This window comes from Aythya ferina (genome assembly GCF_964211825.1).
Source record: "Aythya ferina genome assembly, chromosome: 2".
In the NCBI taxonomy this organism is placed as follows: Eukaryota; Metazoa; Chordata; class Aves; order Anseriformes; family Anatidae; genus Aythya; species Aythya ferina.
The window spans coordinates 125,362,447-125,389,331 of record NC_140297.1 but is presented as its reverse complement, the minus strand read 5'-3'; the positions used below and the strand labels follow the sequence as shown (position 1 = coordinate 125,389,331).

The 26,885-nt window shown below is 38.4% G+C and overlaps 1 long non-coding RNA gene across 2 annotated transcripts; it reads right to left on the bottom strand.

Annotated features, from left to right (window-relative positions):
• Positions 1–353: 353 nt before the first annotated feature.
• Positions 354–26,589, bottom strand: LOC311431640. Of its 2 annotated transcripts, XR_014689555.1 has the most exons (4): positions 26,495–26,589; positions 26,021–26,136; positions 10,597–10,711; positions 354–671 (listed from the first exon to the last, which is right to left on the bottom strand). It is a non-coding gene; the product is annotated as an uncharacterized lncRNA (long non-coding RNA). The 2 variants fall into 2 exon arrangements; XR_014689556.1 differs by lacking the exons at positions 26,021–26,136; positions 26,495–26,589 and adding an exon at positions 19,853–19,944.
• Positions 26,590–26,885: the final 296 nt, after the last annotated feature.

The window sequence follows — 26,885 nt, the reverse complement described above, 5'->3', positions numbered from 1 at the left end:
CCGACCACCAGATTTTTTTCCATGCCAATGTCAGTGGAACAATCCCAAAAGAGTGTTTCAGGCTCACCAAGAGAATAAGGTGATGCTTATTTTCAAACAAGAATCTTCCAAAAAGAGCAAAAGTTAAAAAAAAAAAAAAAAAAAAAAAAAAAGTTTAGCGCAGTACTAGCTATAGTCACGTGCACGTGTGGGTTTTTGAAGCAAAGGGGCTTCATAATGCCTAATGTCTGTAACTCCTTTATATAACACACAAGACTGACATAATAGCATCTACAGAAAAACAACCTCTATATTCATTAAACAGGTTAATGTTAGATGGACTATAACTATTTCTCAGGAAAACAGGGCAGGAATTAAATATGGATGTTTTATTAAGAGCTCTGGCATTTTTGTCACAGTGCAGTTTCAACAGGGAAATAAACTTCAGGTTCACTTGCGCTGTACAGGACAGGCAGCCAAGAACATACTCTGCCTAAAATTTGTACCAAATAACAAGAATCACCATGTAAGCATACTGCCAAGTCCCAGCTTAATAAGGCCAGTGTCTCAGCAGCATGAGCTTGCATCTTCATCAGCAGTACACAGCATAAGGATGTCCTGTGGCACAAGGACAGCACGTCACGTCTTTATTCAGCTCTGTTATCAACAGACTGGATCCATGATCCATCTGCCTATGATAGTGACAATACAAAAAATAGATGGGGATCATTAAAGGAATATAAAATCTAAGTAATTTGCTTTCTTTGTAAAAATTAAATAGTTTCACCTTTCATCTGTTCAGCTGAGCTTGTTCTGTTGTTTTGTTTTTACAAAAAGCAGTTATCTTAATTTTGGTGTAATTTTTAAATCATGGCATGTTTAATAAAGTTTCAGAGGAAATCAAAGCACTGGAGTATAAGCTTTAATATTCACTATCCAAGAGCATGAAAATAATTTGTGATGTGGTTTGTATTTTCTGAAGCCTAGCCTAGAACTGTAACTGCAGCAAAATATGTAATTATGCAGATTTTGATCATAGAATAGAATCACAGAATCTCAGAATCATTAAGGTCAGTAAAGATCTCCAAGATCATCTGGCCCAACCATCCACCAACCACCAATGTCACCCAATAAACCATGTCCCTAAGCATCACGTCCAACTTTTTCTTAAACACCCCCAGGGACGGTGACTCCACCACCTCCCTGGGCAACCCATTCCAATGCCTAACCAAATCCCTACTGCGAGAGTTGTTTCTGTTCTGCATTAAGCCACCATGAGGGAGAGTTGTGCAAGGAGCGGGAAGCACAGGAACATAGGGCTTCTCTGCCCAACAGAAGGACAACCATGTCTCCTCTCTGCTTAGCATGGGCTAAGCATCGTCTGGGTACATTTAATGTATCTTAGAGGCCCTAGGCAGAGAAACATCAACTAGTCAACACCATCAACCCCTGTCAAACAGACGTGAAAAAGACTGTGATTTAGTCATTCCAGGTGGTTGTGGGCAAACCTGGAGACAGACATGGGCATCTCAGGCTCAGACTTAGGAAGGACTCAGGGGTTTCAACCTTTATTTTTGTCTACAATGCATATTGTTTGTCACATAATGTTATGTCTTTGAAGGCCTTACATCTAGTCCCACCTGCCAAAAGTATATATCAAATTAGGAAATATGTGTACTGGACACAGAAGAAGCTGTTTTTTGTTCAGAATCAGATTAGCAGGTGTCACAGACTTGGAGACTTTAGGACATCAGTGTCCCAGTTTAGCATCCAGGTCTTCTCTTTCATGGATGCTTAGTCGTTAACCAACGGGTAGCATGCAGCTCACCAGTGTGTTATATTCCCCATGCCCATCCCTCTTTCCTTGGACCTTTATTCTTTTCTCTATAAAATAACTAACATTTTTTGTCCATAAGATGAATGACAGACAAAAAGGTACCCAAAAAGTATGATAGTCAGCACAGGCTGCCACTGCCTGACCAAAGTGGCGAACAATTTGTAACAATTAGCATGTGTCACACACAGACAGATGGGAAGGTGGTTCAAAGCAGTAGAAAGGCAAATTAGCTTAACCCTCTGGAAGATGATGGAAAAGTGAAGTAAAGCTAGCCTCCTACAGCTGAAGGAATCAGTAGAGACTAGTGCTCAAGGTGAGTTAAGCCTTATGTTTTGGGTGACCTCTCCAGATGCTGTAAAAATTTCACTGGGGAATGGTGGGCAAAGGGGTCCAGGGACCAGGAAAACCTGCTTTTTACTTCTGCTGAATGAAACTGTGAGGAGAAGTGAGGAGAAAACACACAGCTTTTACCTTTTCAAAACAGAATATCCTACCAATTTGCAGACAGTGAGACAGCGCCATGAAACAGCTCAGGGTAAAGAATTATAGAGAACAACTGATCCACGATGTGCTCTGTGAAACCTGATCTTTCCATATTGTTTTTCTTTAATCCGGAGTCCATTATCTCTGCTAAAAAAAATACACGTGGGCTTTTATGTATGGCAACTGCATTAGGGGTGGTCTTTGAATTAGAAGGCATTTGCTCAAAGAGCCTGCAGCAAGTCACGCCAGTCAAGTGGCTGCAGGCTGCACAGCTACGCTCAAGGAAAAAAAGCAAATGATACAGAAAGCATTCTCTTGTGTGGTTGAAGAGGACAGCTTGGTGAAAACCAGAAGGTATGAGGAAAGAGGAGTCCAATCTTCAGGAGTATATACTCTGATGTGAGATTAACTGACAATTATACAACATTTTAAAGGTTTATTCTACTTGTAATGTGTCTACCAGATTTCAGTTATGTTGTCAGAGCTAATGAAATACAGTCTTAATTATGAAGTAGCTAATAGCTGGCTAATAAAATGCTAAATAATCATTCTATTAAAACATATAAAAATAAACAACACCAAAAAAAAAAAAAAAAGGAACTTTTTGTGGGAGGAAAATGCTCTCCCAGAGATCTCACTGGGAGGACCAGGTTCACAGCACACAATGGAAAAAATAATTATTAGGGTGTATTTAGCAACCAAAAGTCCACCTACCCCACTGGAAAATATTACTTTTTCAGGAGAAAAAAATTACATAAACTTCAGGCAAACAAAGAAGGATATTTTAGATTAGTCATTGTATAAAGAACTTTGCTGCTTACAAGAATAAATAACTGGGTGAATTTAAGGTAATATTTTTAAAGTTATCAAATTACATGCACAGTATTTATTTTTACACTCCATAGCTATAAAACACCAGATGTCATGCAATGAAGTAATGTCAGAGGAAGACTGGAATCCATTGTCTATGAGGAACAGTCAGATGCTTGCTGTTAGCAGTGAAGTCTTGCTCATAAAACAAGTTTGCTTCAAATGCAAAAACACCAAACATGCTTCATTGTTTTTAAGACTTGTGCCCCTATTGCCTGTAGGTTTTTGTTGTATTAAGCTTGATCATTATTAATATGGCACAGGGAAGGGGGAGCTTAAAAAATCATTAAATGGAAGAACCAAAAATGGGTGTCAGTAGTCATCTTATGGTAGATACTAGGTAAAGGAAACATTGCTTGTTGGATGCTTGTATTAATGAATGGCATATATCACCCCACACTCTATTTTACAAACAAAAAATAGTAGTAGAACAAAAGAAAAATAGTAGTAGAAGAAAAAGATATATTTTCCTTCTGAGAAGGAAAACACAACATTCATACATAAATGCAAAGTATCACCTCATATATTGTGCTGCTTTTTGTATAATGTAAGTTTTTGGCAGCTTATTCAAAGCTTGTAGCATGCCAACTCCATTTTCCGTGAAACTTTATGTAAGGATAGCTGGGGACACAAAACATATAACAAGAAAGAAGCTGCAGAAAAATGTAGCTAGCAATTTCATAGTTTTGTGCAGCTCTATATTTTGTGGTATCATTTCACACAACATATCAAGTGTAGCTCAGTGTGCATATATGTTGCATATCACAACTTTATGAACTGAAATAATTGCAAATGGAAATTAATTCATTTCATGAATTTATCTCAGTGTACAATGTAAAAAAAATAATCAAATTGTAAACATATATTCAAGTAAAAGCACAGAATGTGATTTTAGCTGGAATTTCTTTTAAATACCTAACAAAAATAAACACAACCATGTGTCCATGTTCTAATGTTAGTGTTTAGTGGGCATGTACTGTCTGCATTTCTTTCACCCCAAAATACTTTATAATTTAGCTAAATCCCACTCCTCTAGGTATATCAGATGAGCTGTCCTCATCTAGGGTAAATTAGAGTAAGGCTGAGGTTCAATATTCATCACACGTTTGAAAATTTGAGTACTTGAGATAAAATAAAACAAAACAAGCATTGCATTTCTTCATCTGGAACTTCATCTCACCTTTTAAGTCCATTTCAGTCAAATAGAGCTAAATCCTATTTAGCTACATTAACAAAAAAATCTCAGCAGAATTAAATAGGCCAACCAAATCTTTCTCTTCACTTTCTCCAGCATTTCACCTTCAGATGGGGAGAAAGTACATTAGAGGCTCTCTTTGATACAATCACTGGGTGTTATAGCAGCAGAAGCAGATTTCAGTGAAAATGCTGCTTGGGGAACATATCTTGGCAAGCAACAGTTCCCTGATGGAAATAGCATTTGGCATCAGAATTTACTTCACAGAAGGCCTATGTACAGAGTTTCTCAGTTGTCGTTTTCAAAGAACCTTTCCTTTTGCTGGCTGTGCAGGTGCAGAGCTGAGATTACAGCCTGCTGTGTAAAAGCTGACTCCTCTTCCTCCTACCTGTCTCTCTGTTCTCACCTCCCCCTTGCTTACTTCATTGTCCTCGTATCTTGTTGCAAACAGCCTACAGAACAGTTTTCAGTAGGGACTGGCATTTTACCACATGCTGGATCAGCAGGTAACTCCTGGTCTTAGTTGCTTTGTGTTTCCTGTATAATCAGGTAGTAGTAGTTTCAGCTCTAACACAGCTCTTTTGGACAGTGGATCCAGACAGGATGATAAATAGCAGTGTTATACTGGTGCAAATAAGCTTAACAAACTTATTATTATGAATGCTTTCAATTTAGAGACTTGTTTTCAGCTGCACAGAAGGAAACAAATGTACAAAATTGCTTCTAAGTATGGGGATGGTTTATTTAAGGACCTAGCAGGTTTCTTTACCATTTCATTTATTTGTTTATTGTGAAATATAGTAGCAAGAAATAACTTTAATTGAATTTATGAAATAAACTGATACTTTCCATCAAGTATTAGCAGACAAAGCTCTGCTTCTTGACATACTGAGTTGCTATGAGCAAGGCAGAGAAGTAGTACCTGGGTGCAAGACTCTGCTGACACCACCTGAACTGAGTATCCCATTCTCCTGTATCTATTTACAATTTTTGGTTTATTTGTTCAATTTTTGTAGGTTTCTAAGAGTTGAAAATTATGATCAATTAAGACGCAATTAAGCAAGAAGTCATAACTAATAGCTCTACAAGACCTTATCTAGTCTGTTCATTTCAGACCAAGGTAACTCACATCCTGAATGAAGTTGAGAGCAATGTCTTTTTCATTAAAAAATATGTGTGTTTTTTTAAACATTCACACAAATACACACAAAAACATTTCTGAAATTGAGAAGGCATCAATTATTCCTCCAAACCTGTTAAGTCAAAGCAATATACACAAAGGTAACTGTCTTTCATACAGAAAGTATGAATAGCATGATGTCATTCAGTAAGGTAGACTAAACAATCTGTCTTTGCTAGATAAAAACTATAAAATCTTTAGAGACATTTACTGTATCAGGTATCTGATGAAAATTACAGTAATAAATCTGAGATGATTTGGAATCCATATTCCCAGGACAATTGCAAAATGCCCTAGGCATTCACTGTCTGCCTGCAGAACATGTTTGCACCATGTTTCATAAATTTAACCTTTGCAGCATGGACTATTTTCTTACAGGAGCACAGCAGTGAATTGCCTAAACAGAATGAATGACAAAATCTCAAATGGGAGGTTTGGTATTTCAGTAGCAGTGAAAGACTTGACACTTAAATATCTCTGCATTTGGCGGTATTTTGGTTTGGGCAAACTAGATGCAAAACGGATGTTTAACAAATAATCGGGGCAGCAAATGTTCTTTAACAATCAAGTGATAAACAAATGTAAAGGCACATCTCAGGAAATTGGTTGGAGGTTGTTGTAGCAGTGCATTTAACATCTGATTGCTACCGCAGACACCACAGGGCTCCGGCACCAAGAATTGCACTTGACAGTTTAATGGGATTTGCTATGCTTTGTCAGTGGGCTGAGCCTTCCAAGTAGCCTTGTCACTATGTTCTGTGACTTCTCCAGACAGAAGAGCCAAACTTTTAACACCTCACATTTGGCATGAACATTCCAAGCCACAACTCACTTGTAACCACATCTTGAACTCCAAAAAAACAGAATCACTCTTTTGCCAGTTACAATTTTGGGAGGGCAGCCAAGGTATCGCACAGCAATTTTGATGGAGTTATAGGAAAAAAATCAGGATCCAGCCAAAAATGAATGCTCCTTAATTTAACGAAAAAGTGATTACCTGTCACATAGGTGAGATTTTCACAAACTGCAATTCAGAAAATTAAGCCTTGCTTTACCTGGGTGGAAACAAAACCTTGCCATATAATAGAAACTCTGGGGGTTTTGTTTATCACAGCTAATGAAAAGTAGATTACATTTCTTTTCTTAGTGACATAAAAGACTCTCAAACCCTAGTGCATTAATTCAAATGCTCAAATAGAGGTGGTGTTTTTTTTTCCAGTTAACCTTTTCTTCAGGCATATAACTTAGCTGTTGGTTTAGATGAAATGAATAACACTGCCACCTTATTTTTTGAGTTTTGGTTTACCTGTTGAATTGCTGGGGGAAAATTCTGATGTTGATTAAAAATCATGGATAAGTCTGAGTTACTCAGCAAGTTCAGTTTTCGTGCAGTTCATAGTAAGCAAGCTGTTTTTTCCAAAAAATTATGAAGTTCTCTGAAGTGAAGGAAACTGTAACTCATTCCCCAACCTCACCCTACATCTCTACACAAATGTTTATATTATCTAGCCATAAACTGACTTTATCAAATTAAACAAAAATCTCCGTACTCCATCTTACAAACATTTCTCCATAAATTAAGTTATATTGGTAACAGATTCTGAGCCCACAGAAGTTCAAAGCACTATTTTAAGTAGTAAGACGAGGTATTTAAAGGATTATTTTGCATGTTTGGTAAGAAAAATTTAAAACTTTTTGTTAAAAAAAAAAAAAAAAAAAAGAGTTCTTAGATATGCCAGTGACCACAGTACCTCACATTAGATTATGAATGTTTTATGCTGCCCTTTTGGGATATCAATTACAGGACCCATAAGCAGAGTCAGTAAAGAGCCTCTTCCAGGCATGAGACATCTGGTTCTTTGGCAGCCTACACAGACATTTGTATTGCCAGCTTTAAATTAGGTCTTTGAATTTGCCACATGCTTTAACTGGCAATGGGCTGTCTGGACTGCCATGTGTTCCTGGTTGTGGTAGCTTTAGCATATAATGTTTAGGTTTATTCCCCTCCCTTCTCACTTGAGAGGACCTCCAAACCAGTAAAACTTCACTAACAGCCCTAATATTTAGGGCTTAGAGGACTGCTCTTCTAAGCCTCTCAATATGCATTTCTCATTGGTTTTCTAAGAACCGGTACAAATATACAGTATTACAAGAATTATGGCCCTATATATTCCTGGGCATCATCCAAAGTTCTACACATGCAGACATTCAGAAAAAGTAGTTTGTTTTCCTGTCTCTACAAAACCATTAATACATCCATCGACTGGTCAGAAACTTCTCAGTCACTCACTTCACTAAAATGAGTCTGAAGCTTGGTTCAAATAATTGTTTCTAGCTTGGTGTCCAGCTTGATTATGAAAATTTTATTATATGAGAATTTTATATATGGAGGAAGTCAGATGGAGGGAATGTGTTAGTCAGTAATGAAAAGGAGGTCAAACTGCACATGTCATCTGAAGTACAGATTGTAAATAGCCCTATTTGTGTATCTATCTCTTGGATTAAGTTATTCTGCAAAGAAGCCCATGACTGCTTGTAGAAGTAGATGGACGCTGCTTTTATGGAGAAAATTCTAATTTGATATTAAACCCTAATAAATATAAATGAATAAATAAAATTGCATAGAAGGAACATCGCTGCTTACCAAATGAAGTGAGCTAGGAAATAAGGGAGATAGTTCATTCTTAATCCATCCCTTTTGTGTATTGATTTCAGCATCCTAGTTCTCTTGCCTACCTCTGACGCTTCAGTTGTGTATACTGCAGCAGTACATGTCCTGCCGAATGGTCAAGGGCCATTGTGTTGTAAGGCCTTCTGTATCCATGGAGCTAATACATTCATAGTGATGTTCAGAATTATCTGTGCTTTTCTTTTTTCTTTTCTTCTTAGATGATGCAACCAAAAGAACATCTAGTAATCTGAAATATCATGGAAAATGGGTCTCCATTGTGAGCCTATATGCTGTAAACCAGATAAATAAAAACCTTAAGGCTTTAATTTTCCTTTATTCAAGTGTTGTTGTTGTTCTTTTTGTTTGTTTGTTTGTTTTTGTTTTTGTTTTTGTTTTTTTTGTGTGTGTGTGTTTTGTTTTTTTTTTAAACTTAATCTGCAGAAACTGTTTGAATATCTGAAGTCAGCGCTGACTTAGGAAAGCAGAGAAGCAGCAGGGCAGAAGATTGTAGTCGGCACTCCTCTCTGGCCTTGTGTGCCATTTATCACAAGTGTCACTGACTTCTCCTGCCCTCCAGAAAATGATTAAATGCTGAGTGACAGTCAAGTGTCACTTTGTACAAATGCCTTCTAACATTTATAGGTGGACCTTCTTGTCCAATTGCACTGGCTGTAAGGATGTAAAACCTTCCCTCTTTATGCCAGTCCCTCTGTCTGTCTGTCTGTCTGCCCACCTCTTCATATCTAGATTTCCATTTTCTACTTCTTCACCTCTGTTCACGCTGAACCAGTCCCCAGCCTCTTCCCTGACTCCAACTTCTGCAGCGCCCTCCTGGCTCTTGTGATAATGATGCTCCCACTTCTGTTCCAATTCAGTGTTAATTTAGAAATCGCTGCTGCCCACAAGCCTTAGACCAGTAATGGGCCACGTGTTGAATCTTTCCTAATCCAATATAAAACAAAATATTGTACCATGATGCTACATGTGTGCTTTTAAACTGGTTTGAAAACCATTAAAATAGTTTAATTTATAATATTGGTATAAAAGGGAAGGGGAATAAAAGGGCTTCTGCAGTGACAGAATTTCCCTTTTTTCACTGTAAACAATGATGGGACAAGGGAAATCAGCAGCTACTCAGCTCTCTAGAGGATACCCAATGGCAAGTTTTAAGTGTTGCTCATTAAGTGTGAAAGTCAGAAGACTTACAGCATCAGGAATCCAAACTGACAGTGAGGCTAATGGCAAGCTAGCAACCACCCTGTTCTGCTCCTTAAAACAGACATGGATCTGGTGCATTTCTGTACGATACTGTATTTATCTGGTAAAAGACCAGGTGATAGCACGGCCATTTAGAAGAGTAATAACGCAGCATCAGTAATGGCACTTACTGGTGCTGTAAACTCTATCAACCTCTAGCAGATTAACAAGCTCCCTGCAGACAAATAGCACCCAAATATTCATCTGCCTAGGGAATTAGGCATCTGTTCGCTTTATCTGCTGAACTGATAGCCTCTTTGTTACACAGTTCATTCTCTTGACAATTGACCTTCAGAATAAATGTGAAATGCAAACCTCGGAGCATATAAGGAGCCTCTAAAATCTATCAAATCTCTTTGTAAAATCCATCACTTTGGGCTCAGCCAAAGCACTTTCTAATTTAAGGCTGACATTTATGCATTACACAAAAATAGCTAAACATGAATACTGAATAGAGGAAAGAAACTAGAAGCATCAGAACCAGTAGTTAAAACTTTTACAGCACTTAATTTTAAAATCAAGGCTAATGGCAAGAGATTCTAAAATCTGTAAGAACAGAGAATTTATGTTTTTGCAAGACCTTTAAAAAGCTATGTTCACACATAGCTAGATCATTAAAATATTTTATGGAGAAGTTTTGAAGAAAAGTGCTTCAGATTCATTGGCACTTGCTTAAAACTGTAATATTTCACATAAGATTCTAATGTAGAACTGACAAAGCTTATTTTTACACATTTAAGTACGTACTGACTCTGATAGCATTCAGATCCCAACACTTGTGTGACACAGTGCCCCTGTAGGCAGAAAACATCTGTCAAGTAGAGCTGGTAAAAACAAAAGTTGCTCTGGCTTTTTTGATTCGATTGGCCTTCAATGGAATAGAAATTTCTGTAAGAGATTTTTCACATTTTCACTAACCCTAAAAAAAAAAAAAGTAAAATAAATTAAAAAAAAAAAAAAAAAAGCAGCAGCATATGTATTGGAAGCATATGCATCTTCTGGAAGTCAAATAAATTTACTTCCTTCTTATTATATATGGAAATAAATTAATTAGATGAGTAGTTGTTGGCAAATCAGGACTTACCTCAGTTATGACAACAATCAGAAAAGGAAACTTCACTCACCAGAAACCAGGATGACCTGTAGCTAACGTGCCGTTGACATGGGTTTGAGGGAAAGAAAGATTTCAGTAAGCAATGGTATAGGATATATTCCCACATCCTCAAATGCAGTGGTCTTCTGTAGGAAAAAAAAACATTCCCCAGTAAGTGTGAGGGGGGCTATTTGGTAAAGTTAAAATATGTCTTACAATTAAGTTTAAACCTGAGCAACCAACCTGTAATAAATTTTGGCACATTGGATCAAAATAACCCCCTTTTAGGTTGTGTCTATATTAGAAAGAAGTGCTCTGTAGACATGTGATGGGAGTGGATTGGCTGGTGCTGAGGACCAGACACACACATGGTATGAATTTGGCAGGGTTTTGCTTTGGACTGGCTGACCTGACCCCATGTGGTTGGGGCACACTGCATGCACTCCAAGTGTGTCTCTCAGTTCATGTTCAGTCCAATTCGTGCACCCCTGAGACTGGTCCACAGTGTGAACTGCACCCTGAGGCTGATTCGCAGTGGGACCCACATCTCAGTAAGTAGGGACACTCAGAGTCACTTCAGAAGTGCAGTTGTCATCTGAATTAAAAGCTTTATATAGCTTCTGTCCCTCTCCCAGAGCAAATGACTAAAGAATAAGGCATCTGAAGCACGGTGGCTGCTAAATTGAGTGCCTACGGTGAAGATTTCTTCCTAATCTCCATTGTTTATCATTGATAGAGAGATTGAAACCTCTGAAACGTCCTGGAGGAATATACGAAATTGCTGTATTTGTGATTAGTTTTTGGTTTTGGTTATTGGGGTTTTTTTTGGTAATTTGCGGGTATAATGGGTAATAGCTTCTGTCCAGAGTGATCCATGATTTCTTTCTTTGTACATTTTCTAAAAGCCTTACTCAGCCGCTGGCTCTCCTGTTTCAGAAGAATACTTTCCCATTGTAATCAGATTTTATTGCCTAAAAGTGAAGTCACTGCCTTAAAGGAACACAACCAAAGTGCCTGCTATGTATCAGCAATGCATTTAAACTAGCAAAATTTTTCCTTTTCTTTTCTTTGTGGCCCAGACATGACAACTGTAGAAGCAAACTCAGTTAACCAAAAACACTGCCCTTGACCATCCCTTTGTTGGGACCTGTGTGCAGAAGGATGTGGTGTTGGGAAGTGACCCTTCTGAGGGGGCTTTGAAGAAACACCCCACTGGCCATGGCCCATGGTGGCAGGGAGAATGATTGCTGGGGAGATCCAAGCTCTCCCTTCAGGTCCAGGGCTGTAACCACACCGTGGTGTTCACCAGGCGATCCTCATTGGATCCTGCTGGTGGAGCAGTGAGGTGTCACTGCAAATAAGTGCACAAAGGCAAGAATCAGCCCAATGTATGGCAGTTATATATACCACACCCAACACAAAAATATGAAAACATGAACTTACAGTGTTACTTTTTTTCCTTAAATTCATTTACAAAAGGTGTGTTTGTATCCTTCTTTTATGGAAACCGAAGGATTGGTAACAAGAAATGCAAATTCTCCTATAATAAAAGTGATTAACATCTAGCTTTTGCTTCTGAAGTTACAAAAAATTGAGTCAAATTACCATGAGCAGGCTTAAGAAATATCAGGCATGTTCCAGCAGCCCCAGAGAGTGACTGAAGCAGGGCTGAAGATTTAAGAGAAGATACAAATTTGTCTGAGGCTGGCAGCCTCCCATGTAGTAAACCGAACACAACTGTTCACAGCTTCTTGCTTGAGGGCAGAGGGGGAAAAACCTCCCATTACACACCACACATTATTTTCCACATTACTTCAGTTATATGGTTTACTGAGAAAGAAAGCAAGCAAACAGATTCTGCGATGGCAATTCAAAGTGCTTCAACATCTCAGCACCGTTCCTGGTGCAGCTGAAGCTGCAGGACAGAGTGGCTGGTTGGCTGCTGGTGCAGCATATACGTCCTGCTAGGTCTGGGCAAAAGAATGGTCCCAAATATAGAGCTCTGCAATGTTTTGATAAAAATAAACACCTTCTGACCCAGAGTAACATTCAGAGAACCTCAAAGCCTGGACATGGTCCTGGACAACCTCCTCTGAGTGCCCCTGCTTGGGCAGGGTGTTGGACCTCCAAAGTCCCTGCCGTCCTCCACCATTCTGGAGTTCTGTGTATTTTATATCATATATGCCTTACTGAAGCACATAAAGAGGTATTTGAGGAAATTAAAGTGCTCAGGATTTTCAGGAAGTGCCCTGCCCTAGGCACCATGACTGAAACAGTTGCTGGTGGCACGAACTGGTCAGGGTAAGTGGGAGTAATGTGGATTTCTGGGGCTGCTGCAGATATCTAAGGCTGCCCATCACAGAGCAAAGCTGTAACATTTCACTAGATCCGTAGCATGGCAGTCATTCACTTAATACTTATTTGTACATTCAGTAATTCACTATGTGTTTCTTAATGTCCAAGTCTGTACTCTTCAAGCTAAAATGCTAGCTCAGAGCTTTCTACTTGCTAAAACAAAAACATTTTTCACCACTTTTGTCTTTTTCCTTTCACATTTTTCAGCAGTTCCTTATTGTTATTCTGAAGATGCCTCAGCCTCTACTTGATATCACACTGCTGTGAATGTTTAATTTGCTGCCTCCTTGCATTATTTACTTTCACTGTGCACTGTCACCCAGCTGAATGGTGTTAAAAAAAAAAAAAAAAAAAAAAAAAAAACTTAGAAATCTGCTATAACATTATTTTTAAAAATTAATATTTAATATTTTAATATCAATACTAATATTGGTGCTATTTACAATATCAGTAAGATTCAATAACATTATCTTTTCTGTTTCTGTAAAAAGATAATAAAAAGCAGGTGATCTAACACCCTTCTGTAATATACATGTATTTTCCTGTACAGCTTATAAAGCTTTGAGCTTACCAGGAAAGGATTTAGAAAACACTATGTGGACTTTTCACTATTTTCACAAAATCAAAATGTAAGTGTGCTAGGTGAAGTAAATGTGAACAATGATGAGGTCTAAAAGTAGACTTTTTTACTTTTACTCTGGCAAATGGGCAGATCTGAACAGCTTTATGGCTGTATTCACTACAAGCAGTTTATGCCTGTATTAACAGACCCTATAAAAGACGTAATTGCCATGTTAAGCACAACTAAGTGGATCTGTTAGGAACAGGGTACAAAGTGGTTTGCATTAGCCCAGTATTCATAGTATACCCTGCCATTGTTCCCTAATTTTGCCACAGCTTCTTTTATGAGAAGTCAGGAGAATGTTATTCCTTATTTCTTGCAGATTGCATGAGTAGTGATGGGTCCCAGTCCCACAGCCCCTTTCTGCTACAGAGGAAGAGAATTTTCAAGCTAAAATTCAAACAAAAAGCATACTTAAAAACACACTGAGGACACTCCCGTGATGTGGTAAACTCAGGTTTGAATCCCTTCCCTATGATAAGACCAGGCACCTGAATGCCACCTGATTTGTCTCTGCTATTCTGGCCTACTGGGTCTTTCTATTGGATTTTAAAAAGACAAGTTTTCATTTTCTCTTCATGCAGGATGGGAAAGTTTCTGGAACCAGTGTGCTGATCCTTCTGGTATCATGGGGACAACCTCTGTGTTACAGTTTCATCATGTAAAAAAAAAAAAAAAAAAGCTATCAGAACTGAAAATGTTGCTGTGAGGGCTATAGTGCAGAAAGATTTATTTGTCCATGCAAGGTAGATATATTTTAAATGAGTACCAATAATGGACTTACGAATTGCAAAGCAATAAACATATAAACATCCTGCAGTGAACATTCTGCACTAACATCTGCACATCACAGATGTCAGCAGACATGAAAACTGAAGACCAGATTCTCAGTTTATGCAAGACCGTAACTCCAGTGACTTAAATACAACAATGTACACTGGCACCAACAAAAAAGCTGGTCCCAATTTTTTAAAGATATATCCCGAAACAATTTATTTTTTGAATATGCAATATAAATCTTTCTAGTTACAGTCACAAATACAGATTGCCAAGTTAAATATCAGCATTACAACACAGCTATAATATATGGATTGCATTTATTCTGTGCTGCACTTATTCTTTGCATTTATTGCTATTTAACCTCACCTTGGTTTGGTAAATAACCTCACTAAGACCTATCAATTGCCCATTAATCCTTATTTATTAATCCATATTTTTAAAATGTACACTTTTCTTGTGCTAATGAGGAATAGGAATAAAAACCATTGTCAACTGAATCAAGGAAATGTATTAGAATGTGCAGATTAGTTAGGTTAGCGTGAAGAACTCAAAATAAAATACCCAGAGCAATCACATCCCTGGAGTCATAAAAAACAGGGTGTTTGGTTTCCTTAAAGAGACAAAAAAGGGCAATAAAACATATAGCCCTAAGGCAAAGCTGCGAGAGGAAGAGAATAGCTTAGATAGGTTGTGCTCTATACGGTATCAGTTCTTCTGCAAAAATTTCTTTCATTGTGTAGGTAATGGAAATGGGACTTCCAGAGCATTATTTATATCTTTAGTATAGTCTTGAGATGACCATTTCTCATTATGGACTATATAGTGTAGGGTATAGCGTGGTATGGTGTGGACCTGGGCCTGTTGCAAGGACAGGTATTCAGAAGGTGTTATGCAGAGATCTGCCTAATATTAATCTTTTACAAAATACTCAGCAACTGAGAACTCATTTTTGTGGCTGGTCTATTCACGAAGTCATGCTGATAGAAAGGGGCAACATTTTGTTAGATACACGCAAACACCATCTCCATATATCTTCAGGTTATCACAATATAATACAATTATTCTGTCTATTCACAGCACTGCTAAAATATATGGGAGTTTTAAAATACCACTGAGGGAAGCCCTGCATAGTTGACCTCGTTTTCAGTTGGACTGAAATTACAAAAGGCTGCATAGGTACAGTTAAGCTAAGCATTATTATCTTAACCACAACCAGTCTTATCACTTTTTTGCTTAGGGAAATCTTATCGTGGCATCATTTAAGATCAGGATATCAGCAAACTAAGAGGCACAGAAATTTCTGCAGGATTCCAAATTATTCAACCCAAGCAACTATTGATACAATAAAGAAGTAAATTCCAAGGTTTACCTCCATAATTATGCACCATATATCTACAGCAGTTCCTTAAGTCAGAAGTGATTTTGTAGAGAACTGACACAGCATTAATCTAGTGGAGAAAAATGATTTTTCAAGAAGCTTACAAAGATGGCAAAATATAATTGCTCTAATGGCTTGTGCAGCTGCCTAACAGAAACTGTCTTCAGAGAATAAATAATTGCATTTCCACTAAAATATTTATTTCCCTCCCTAAGCCTTCAATTTGACTTTGCTTTTTGAATAGTCTTGTGCATTTGGTGTGCTTTTTATGTTATTGTAGTTCAGTGCTATCATTTACGTTTTTCAGTGATAGAGCAGCAGGTCAGTTTTGTGTAAGATAGTCAGGACTGGTTGTGCTATATGAAAAAAAATAGTTTTGGAAAATCTAGATCAAAGGAGAGCCATATTGCATATATGTGTATCAAGACTAAGTTCAAAGATTTGGACCCATCAAATTATTCATAGCTATCTTGTTTGTATGTGTGGCTGTGTTATACACTTCCTTCCCATTCGTTCCCTGCTGTTAAGTGAGACTGCAAACTTGCAAACCACTATAAACACATTTAAATTTAGAATCCTGAAATCTTTATCAAGGCACATAATTAAGCATGTGCAAGATCTGTGATGCATGTATTACAAAGCCGTTAGGACTTAAGACTGTCTTGTATGCCTACACAAGGCCTTTAATAAGAAAATACTAAATACTTCTTAAAGAAATGTTTCTTAAAGAAGAAGCTGCAGTCACATCGTGAGCAGAACTCTCTGGGTTCTCCTTTCATTTTCTAGGGATCCTGGTCCCACTGAAATAATATATATTTTTGATCTTTATTCTTATCTACCTTATTGGTGTCTTTTACAAAATATCGATACAAGTGCTGTAAGCAGCCATCTGACCACCTGCAGGCACGTGAGCGGTGGGTGAGGAGAGCAGCTTCCTGCTGGGGTGGCAGCATCATCTCTGCAAAGGGGCCAGTGTCTCCCTTTGTGCAGCTTTTCATCTAACTCCTATGGTATGAGCAACAAATGTGATAAAGTATAGAACAGTTTAAAAACTGTGTTTCCAAACAAATAAAAAAGCTTAGTAAGTAAGTTACAGGGCCTGAAACTAGCTTAAATATATCTGTTATGAAAAAGACTATACACATCCATAAATCTGTGTGCAGCAGCTGGATAAGCATTTTCTGGTTTGTTTGCTAAGAATGTCCCACCATGGAGGGTTTCTGAACATTGCCTGTAAATACACCACCATACAAAAGTGGTCCATCCACAAGAAAGGAAATGCCATGAGTCAGGAGGTTTCTCTTTGGAGTGCTACATCTAACTCAAAAATGTGGTTTTGTACTCCACCAGTAACAAAAATAATAATAATAATATCTGAGCTTTATCTGAAAATTATGAAAATCTGAACGTTAAAAATCTGTTATAACTAGTAAAATAACTTTCTACTGCAGACACAGGCATACTAGATTTGCTACCACAAATGGTAATTGGAATGAATTCAGTCAACGGAAAGATGGTTCAGTAAATACACTGAAGTACACATAGTTGCAGAATTGGAGCCACACTTTTCAGTGCATAATTCTTTAAAGCTCTAAATTTTTGTGACAAGGTTGAGTAGAACCAAAATTTTTCATAATTACTTCTTTCACCTCCCACCTCACACATTTGGTTTTCATGTTCATTGAACATGTAATTGAACTTTTTTATTTTCATATTTACTTTTAAAATATATTTTTTGAATTTTATTTAAAGGAATCCCATTACATAATTAAACATCAAAATAAGTTTCCAAGTATGTCCAAAATATTTTATACTACTGATGACACTAAAAGAAAAGTGAATTTGGTGAGATTTGTGTTGCCCAACAATCTAGATCATTTTGGTGCACATACAGGCTCCCATTGGTAATGCATGCTTTGAACCCCTTCACTGATTCATCCCAATTTGGGTGTGCAGACTGCCCATTCTGAGGGACTCTCCCCTTCCCCTTTGACATAGATTCTCCACTTGGGCACAGAGTTTTGCCATCTCAGCTCAGCCTCATCACCTCCCTCCAACAACAGGACTCATGTCCCTGTGGAGATGGTAACAGGGCTCCCTGTGAGACTCTTAGTCATCTGCTGTTTTAGGATTTAGTGGTTAACATCATATGTAATTGCTCTTGGGCATAGTTCTCGAAGATTTATAATTTCTTATTCACAATAGCGTACTGAGTTAATGAACAATTCAGCATCCAAGTCTCTATTACCCTTTTCTGAAACAGAGGAATAACTGATTGTCCTGTCCTGGAAAAAAAGGTTTGCTCCTTTTTTTTTGTTTAGCCCAGCACGAATGAAGAGGTAACTGCCTTGAAATCAAAAGAATTACACCAGCCTACTGCAGTAACAGAAGCAAAAAGAGAAGTAGACCCAGGCTTTTCATCTGTAAACTTGCTATGTTCCCCGGCTTTGAAATTTATGGATCATGTCTTCCTGAAAATTTGTGGAGATGCATGTCCTGTTTGCACTTTATCTGTACAGTGACATTAAATGTGTGCTTTGCATGAATTAAAAAACAAAGTCACTCTATGGAAGAAAATTAGGCAGTGAGGCATGATAGAGTAGTTTGGGAAAACTTAATATGCTGCAGACATCTCAATGCAACAGTATTTCACTCCATAACATTTTTTTCACTCCATAAATATTTTCATCCATCTTGCTGCAACTTGCATAAATGAATAAATACATAGAAAACACTAATGATAAGTCTTAAATTTAAACTAAGCTCACCATCTTGACATTTACTCTTTAAAATATGTATGAGACAATTCTTCTGATCTCTTTTTTATACACTTACAAACTCACACTCTTATCAGCTACTTGTGTTTCTGTGCCAAGTACTGTGATGAGTACATACAGACCTCCTCCTCCTAACTCTGAAAGCCTTTACACTTATGGGAGCTTGCAGGATCAAGGTCTGAAATTGAACTCAAAAGATTGTCAATCCGGAATAAACAAATGCTTCCAGGTTTTGTCCCATTCACCAACAGGAATTTCATAATGCTTTTATTCTTCATTCTCTGTGCCTTGAGTTATCACTATCCACAAAAATACAGAAATAGTTTGTTGTTTTTTTTTTTTTTTACACCCAAATTATCTTCTTAAGTTATTTATTCCTATTTCACCTCCTCCCCCCGAGCGGCACAGGGGAACTGGGAATGGTGGCTGTGGTCAGTCCGTGACTTTTGGTCTCCGCCGCTCCCACACAGTCACTCTCTGCCCCTGCTCCACGTGGGGTCCCTCCCACGGGATGCCATCCTTCCCCAACTGAGCCTGCGGGGGCTGCCCACAGGCAGCAGCTCTTCAAGCACTGCTCCCACACGGCTCTGTACCATGGGGTCCATCCCCCAGGAGCAAACTGCTCCAGCACGGTTCCCCCACGGGTGGGCGGCAGCTCCCCCCAGACCCCTGCTCCTGCGTGGGCTCCCCTGCACGGGCTGCAGCTCCGGCCTGGGGCCTGCTCCCCCGCGGGCTCCTCCACGGGCTGCAGCGTGGAGATCTGCTCCATGCGGGACCCATGGGCTGCAGGGGGACAGCCTGCTCCACCAGGGGCCTCTCCACAGGCTGCAGAGGAACTGCTGCTGCCTGCCTGGAGCACCTCCTGCCGTCCTGCTGCACTCACCTGGGGGTCTGCAGGGCTGCTTCTCACTCCTTTCTCCCAGCTGCTGTTGCACAACAGATTATTTTTTCATTTCTTTTCTTAAATCTGCTCTCACAGAGGCACAAACAACATCACTTATTGGCTGAGCTCTGGCCAGCGATGGATCCAGCTGAACCTGGAGTCAGCTGAACCTGGCCCTTATCTAACATGGGGCAGCCACCCCTGTAGCCCCCAGCTACCAAAACGTTGCTACGTAAAACCAATACAGAGCTACTAGGGTATTTAAAGACGTGTGGGGCCTTTGCCTGGAAGACACCACTCTAGCTAGTCCAGCAAAACAAAATCTGAAAAGAAAAATGTTTGCTGTCTTCAAATGCATGAGAAACAAATAGCAGGAGAAAAAAAAAAAAAAAAAAAAAAAAAAAAAAAATTAATCTGAATAAAGCTTTAGTACTGGAATTAAATAGTATAAACTGGCCAGTTTAACTGGATGGAAATTAGTGGGTTTCTAACCATCAAAGAGAGGTTGTCCAACATGTTTCCTGTAGGAGAAGCAGAAAAGCGCTGTGCTTCTACAGCAGCACTTGGTCAAACCAACCTGGATGGCTGCAACAGCCAAGGGCTGGCTACAATGGCCCAGGAGCTTAGTCTTATACTGGTATTTAAACTAGAATAAGAATCTGTTGACTGCAGCATCTATTAATAAGATGACAGGAGGGCAAAATGTCATGTTGCTCTCCAGATGCCACTCCGCCTGGAAATGCACAGTATGAGAGGAGACTAGAGGGCTCCAGGAAGAGCTGCGGGAAACCTTCCCTGACAGCTCCACAGGGCAGCGTGCTGTCAGCTGAGGGGAGAGAGTGATGTGTTTAATGCAAAGACTAGGAAAAAAATTGTTGGGACTGCTTAACACATTCTCTTAATGGAGCTGATTAGGAGTGAGAGTCGTTTTTGGAGTTCAAACTCCCCTGGTTGCTTGTTTTATGCTATGGATCTTTCTAGCTTTTGTGTGTTGGTACAAAGAGATGCTGTTATCATTCACACAGTCCATCTGAAGGACTGTGTATCTGGAAAAGTTGAAAAATCAAGTAACTTGTGCCCAGGAAAGAGTTGGATTTTGGCAAGGTGGAATTTTAAATATCACAACACTGCAAATATTTCTCAAGAATAGACTGTATTCTCATTTTAATTCTTACATTTAAGTCTTACACCTAAGACTTAATTTTAACTTTGTTAATAAAGTAATTAAATTCTTTTTCAAGGTAGGAAGCAAATATATGCATTGTTCGTTACAGATCTAGGACCAAGGAAGGCTGACCTATTTCTCAGGTTTCTAAAACTGCTGAAAGCCATATAGAATGAAAAATCTTTCTGTAGAAGAGTTAGCTATTTCAATAGGAGCCCTGTACAGCATCACACTTTTTTTCCATCTCTCTCAAAATATAAGGTTTAGATTTTTATGAATCTGCACATTCAAATGAAGAAAACTGTGTTGGTAATTTTTGTGACAAGCCTTACTGTCTCTGTAGTTTGAGTCCTTGGCATTTTTTCCATATTGTTGCCTTTACTGAGCTTTGTTGTTGTCCATTTTGTGTTGCAAGCCCATCAGGGAATATACACGTTAGAATTGTTTGGAGTGAAATTAAAAACATAAAAGCCCTGGCTGCAGCTGGCAGAACTGTGCAGTTATTTTGTCCATGTGGTTGGGTTCTGAGCTTGGTGTTATCCTCCTCAGTGAATCCATCTGAACAGTTCACACACTGCAGTCTCATTCATTTCAGTAATAATTACGTCTAAATCTTAGGTAGTTTTTTTATTCATAACCATAATGCTACAGAACAGTTTTGCGAACTCCAAATGCATCATTTGTTCTTAAAATAGTTTACAGAATCAACAGTGATTAGAAAATCCAATCTGCGTGGATTTCATATGATTTAGGTCTCCCGTTTTGCTATGCAGAGATCCCTCCTCAGTGGTCAAGAGAGTGAGAATTTCAGAAGTTTGAAAATCTGTTCCCTCGTGCCATTTTTCTGCCTCCTGAGGGAAAGGTTATCTGAAAGGTGTTTACAGGCACTTAGGTAGTAATCTCAGCAGTATTTATTATTTGAGCAGATATTTCATTGGGAATGCATATCAGCATAATTTACATTAAGAGGTGAAACATTTGAATCAAGCTCTGTGGGTTTTTTGTGTGTGTGTTTTTTGTGCATTTGAACTTGGTTATGATAAAATGTTGCCATAATAGCTTGCTATTGCAGTGGGAAAGTTGCAGATTGACACATCACAGAGGTCTTTGGAAATTTGTAATGTCTGCCAGCCTGTCACCCAAAGAGATCGTGACAAACGTGGTGCCATATTACAAACGTGGTACAGTTGTGTTTAACCCAAACACACAAAGACAGTCAAAAAACTATTTTTTTTCCCAGGCCATCACTGTATCCTGCACTGTGTTGTGAACACCTTCCCCAAGTAACAGTGGACAAAGCTTTGCAGGAAATTACATCAAACCACGTCAGATAGCACCAAATCTCTTGAAGTTCTACAAAGTCTAACTTCTGGGAGTAATAACCCCACACAACAGTGCAGGCTGGGGGCTGATTAGAAAGCAGGTTTGTAGGGAATAATTTGGGGGTGCTGGTGGACAAATCAGCAGTGCACCTGTGCAGTGATCAAGGCTTATGATGGCCTGGGCTAGTTAGCAAGAGCATTGCTCAGGTTAAAGGGAGTGGCTCTTGGCCATTCTGAGGCCACCTCTGGAGTTGCAAAGTAAAGTTGGGTTACTTACTTGGGTAAAGTAAGAAACCCTTTTTGTACCCCTCCCCCATAAATAAATAAATAAATAAATAGATCTATCAAACTCAAATGGACATGCCTGAGAGTAAGCAGGAAACCTGCATAAAAATTCAATTTTCAGAGAAATCATCTGTTCTATACTGATAAATATCATGCAATACAATATTTTGCCTCCTTGGCATTTCTGCCTACATTACCCAAGCAAAATCATTTTCATTCAAAATTGTAGATAAGCTAGCTCTTCTTTATACCAGGAAAAACGTCAGTTTTCCTACCTTAATATCTAAAAGGCAGAAACTAAACATAATGCTATATAGAAAATATAAATGGTGCTCTCTTCTGTTTGGATCAGCATCTGTGCCAATAAAGAAAACTATCCAGGAGGGTTTGGGAAGATTCATTAAGTTCTCTTTCCAGATATTCCTATCAGGTCCCAGGAAGGACCCCAACCTTATTAAAGTGGGTTTTGTAACAGTACTGAATCCATGGTTGAAAGTCTCTATCCCATTAACTAAAATAAAAGTTTGAATATTTTGTAAAATTTTGACTAGCAGAAGAATTTAGCAGAAAAAAAGAGATGATGCAATTATCATTGATCACACATGATAGTTGATTGCATATTGGGAGTTGACTAGAGGCTTTCATTGTGTAGCTTCTCACATACACTCTTCTGTCTGTTTCTACTCCCAAGACCCAATGAATCAATTAAGTGCAGCAGCTACAACAATATGTTCTCAAGAACTATAATCTTTTTTCTATCACTAGCAGTAGAGGAAAGAGATGCTTGTAAGTAGGGATTTATTTTCTTTTATTTTTTTTCTATAGGTATTTGATTTATAACATGTCATTCCTCAAACTGTGTTTAAAATATTTGTAAAGCCTTTGTAAACATACTTTTATTGAATTCCATGGGAAATGAGAGAGCTCATTAAGGTTCACATTAGTCAGGAAAATAAAACAATAAGAAGGATTTTTGTGATGGAAATGAAGAATTTACATAAACACAATTTATGTCATGTGACTTTATCAGGAAAGCTTCATGTGAGAGAATGACTAATTCCATCAGTATAGTTGTGTATGTGCTCTGAAATGGTTTCATTGAATCCATCTGCTCTGTTCATAGATAAGCAAAACTATGAAGTAAATGAAAACAGCCAAAGAAATAAACCAATAATGCTTAGTCTCCAGCAGTGGTAGAAAATATCACCTGCCCCAGACTCATGTAGTATATTCTGTGGTTCAAAAAGAGATGCGTCATTTTTCATGCTGTTCTTAAAAACATAAGTATGGTAACAAAGGGGGAAAAAAAAAAAAAAAAGCAAAAATAAAAGCTATTGCATGTCAGTGCTAGCCAACAGCTGGCCACCTATTTTGCTCAGACACAGGGCTGTCTCTGGGTACACCAGCTATCTGGCTTCTACTCTTTGCTTACCAGTCTCATCTGGTCAGATTGATTCATAAAGCTTACATATTTCTGCTTGTGAATGCTTTCAATTGTGTTTATAGAAAATTCAAACCATCTCACTAAATCCTTGCTTTAAATGCCATTAGTCTAGTTTCTAGTGATGAAGTAAAAGTTTGTCCTGGATAATGTAAAGTTCTATATTAATTTCTGCTAAATATATCCCATCTTGCTATTTGTTTAGAAATTTTAAAAAAAGACTTTAAAAAAAAATTTTAGAGACAGCATGATTAAAAAATAACTTCCTGCATGAAACAGCAGAGTGTTGGCATGGGTCTGCAGGCAAGATGATATGAGACAACCTTTCCTAAATGTGTACATGATCACTTTCTCCTTTCTCCTCAACCACTAGACATGAGTGAAGGTAGAAGACCTCACCAGGGATGGTTCTGAATGTTTGTGGTGCAGCTGCCCTTTGTTGGTCACATTAGTCCAGATACTGGGACTGACCTGGTAGATTTTGTTGCTGACTTAAAAACTGGGTAGGCTGTTAGATCTCTACCTTAAATTCACTGGGTATAACATAGAGCTTAAGGTAATCATTTGATTATTTTTTATCTTGAAATGTAGCTAGAAAAGCGGTAAAACTATAAAAAAATAACTTTAGGAACATGCTCTTTGATTGGTGGATGTCAGGAGTAAAGCAGGATCTGATATTTGTGCTTTTTTGAACCTTGAATGATTACCCACCAGCTGGTTAACCTACAGAGTTTATTTATTTTTTATTATTATTTATTAGCAGATAGCCTTCAAGAGTCCGGTGTCCTCCTGTAGCTTACATAAATAAACAATGAAACTGCCTCATCACAGTGGCTTAACCATCTTTTCATAAAATACTAACAGTATCAGGTATGATAAACTGTTTTCTTTGTGCTCTTTAAGTTCAGGCCCAGCCAGAGCCTGAGGCACTTCCCAATGATGTGTCAAGTGATCAATCTGTCACAGCACCAATATTTTCCCCTTTAAGCCAGGTCTTTCATCACACGAGAAATGACAGATTTGCTGAGCTAATCCAAGACAGTTTAGAGTGGCATGTATTAATTCAGGACCATACCTAAGTGATATCCGTTTCTTCCAAATTCCATTGCCGATGCGTAACACATGTTTGGTTACTTATTTCATTAAAATCTGTTCTGTATACGTTGGTTGTCCCAACCCTTCCAGAAAATTCCAATGAATCGTTACGAGTTACTTCACCGTCACATATCCTAGGCAATCATTGCTTCTTTTTACTAATTTTCTTCTTAACACTAATTTAATACCCGGAGAGAAATGAGTAATGGGAAAAATATTACTGTTGTATGCATTATAAATTAAGAGCATCTATTTTTCTTGAAAAGATACAGTAGTTGTCTGCTCTAAGGGACCTACTACTTTCTGAGTAAGTTCCTGTAAAGAAGGTTCAACTTGTCTCAGAAACATAGTAATTTCCCCAAAAATGTTAGAGCTGCCAAATTATAACAAGGGTCCTTCCAGAAATCTTCCTTTTTAGGCATTGAATTTGCCAGGTAAGGTCAGCAGCACCCAAGAAGAGTGGACCAAGGTCCACTTCTCTGGACACATTGGTATTATTGCAGAGACATCCTAGAGTCCAACTAGACAAAAACCTTTAAGCCTATGAAGTCTTCGCAAGACTTAAGAGTTTCAGGGCTTGCGACTCATCTGCATGGAAAACTCAGCAGGTTTGAGAACCAAAACTGAAGAGCTCAGACAGAAAGAAGGATCTAACGAATTGGAGCAAATGGTGATTGGAAAGAAAAGACAAAAGAATAAAGGTGATTGGAAAAAGGACTACCAGAAAGGGCCAGAGTAAGCCATTCCAGAATTCAGTGTTTAGTAATAATGAAGCCAAGAACCAGTGTGTTCTTCTGAACCACTTATTGACAATATTTGATGTTTACCTGTGAATGACTTAAGAATTCTTGCAACAAGGAGGGGTCCTACAAGGTCTTCAGCCACAGTGTACCGAAGGAGAGATCTGGTGCCTGCTTCCTGAGAAATGGAGGCAGACTGGGAGCCTTCCTAAGACAGGGAGGCAGGTGAAGGCACACTCACCAGTGTTGCTTCTAGTTAGGCAAGTATCTTCTGAGCAGACTCAGAAGTATCAGGAAGGTAAGAGTTCACAGTATATTTTAGGGACGAGCTTCTTCTCAATATCAAGGGAAATTCTACAGCATAAAATTCCCAAACAATGAGGAAATTGGAGTTTAAAAAAAAAAAAAAAAAAAAAAAAAAAAAAAAAAGTTAAGGGAATTCTGGCTAGGGGACAGAACTGTATAAATAAAGATGCACATGACTTCCATTGGCTCTTGGAAGAGAAGTACTGAATGTCAGAAGTCTGAAGTCAAAGTCTTAAAAGGTAGGAAAATGCCAGAATTAGTATTGGCCATATTTTGTGTATGGCTCTTTTAGTTACAAGATCATACCTTGTATTTTCTGCAGTCTGCAGCCTCCCCAAGCTCCACGAGATGGATGGTGGTCATTGAATGGAGCTATTCAGTTTCTTTTTTCCTGTTTGCAAATTTATGTTCATTGAGATCTGCTAAAGAAAGTGCATAAAATGAGCTGCTATTATCTGGAACTTTCTAAGCATGTATGAGTAGCTACTTATATGATAAAAATTTGTGCAAGCTTTAATGGTTAAAGCAAAGGGTATGTCCTTGATATGAATGCCTCCTGTCTTCTAAAGTCAAGTCCTCTCTCTTTAAAGCATGAGACCACCACCACCTTCAGAGCCTTTCAAACTTACAAAAGTAGGTTTTGTAGGTTTGAGGGCCAATCTTGCCCTCAAAAACATATTTTATATTTCTGAAAGAAGAATATTGTTTTGATTCAAGGCAGACTTTCTGTACTGAAGATTGCTTGAACAGTTGTTAGAAGCAATGAATAAAAGTAATTACGCAGAAATGGAGGGGAAAGCCAACACTTTTCTCTGTAAAGGGCAAATCACTTCTGTGGAAGTCCATAATCCAGGGAGGTTTAGAAGCATAGCTCCAGTTCAGCTGCATTTTGCTGCTGCTGAGATAGAGCACAAGCATGGTAGCTATCTCAACCTATTTACTGCTACATCGTGCTGCTGTGTGGACCCTTAAAGTGCCAATTCAATGTTCTGTTATTGGCAGTGATAAAGTCATACGAGTTGTTCCTGAGAATGAGAGGGAAACGCAGATCCTGAAGGCTGCATTTAACAGGCTTAAGGTGAGTTTGATTATTTTCATTCTTCTTTTTCTGAACTTTGTTGAAAACTGAAGTGAGTTAAATGTCTTTCATTTGTCATTTTACTCCAAGCTG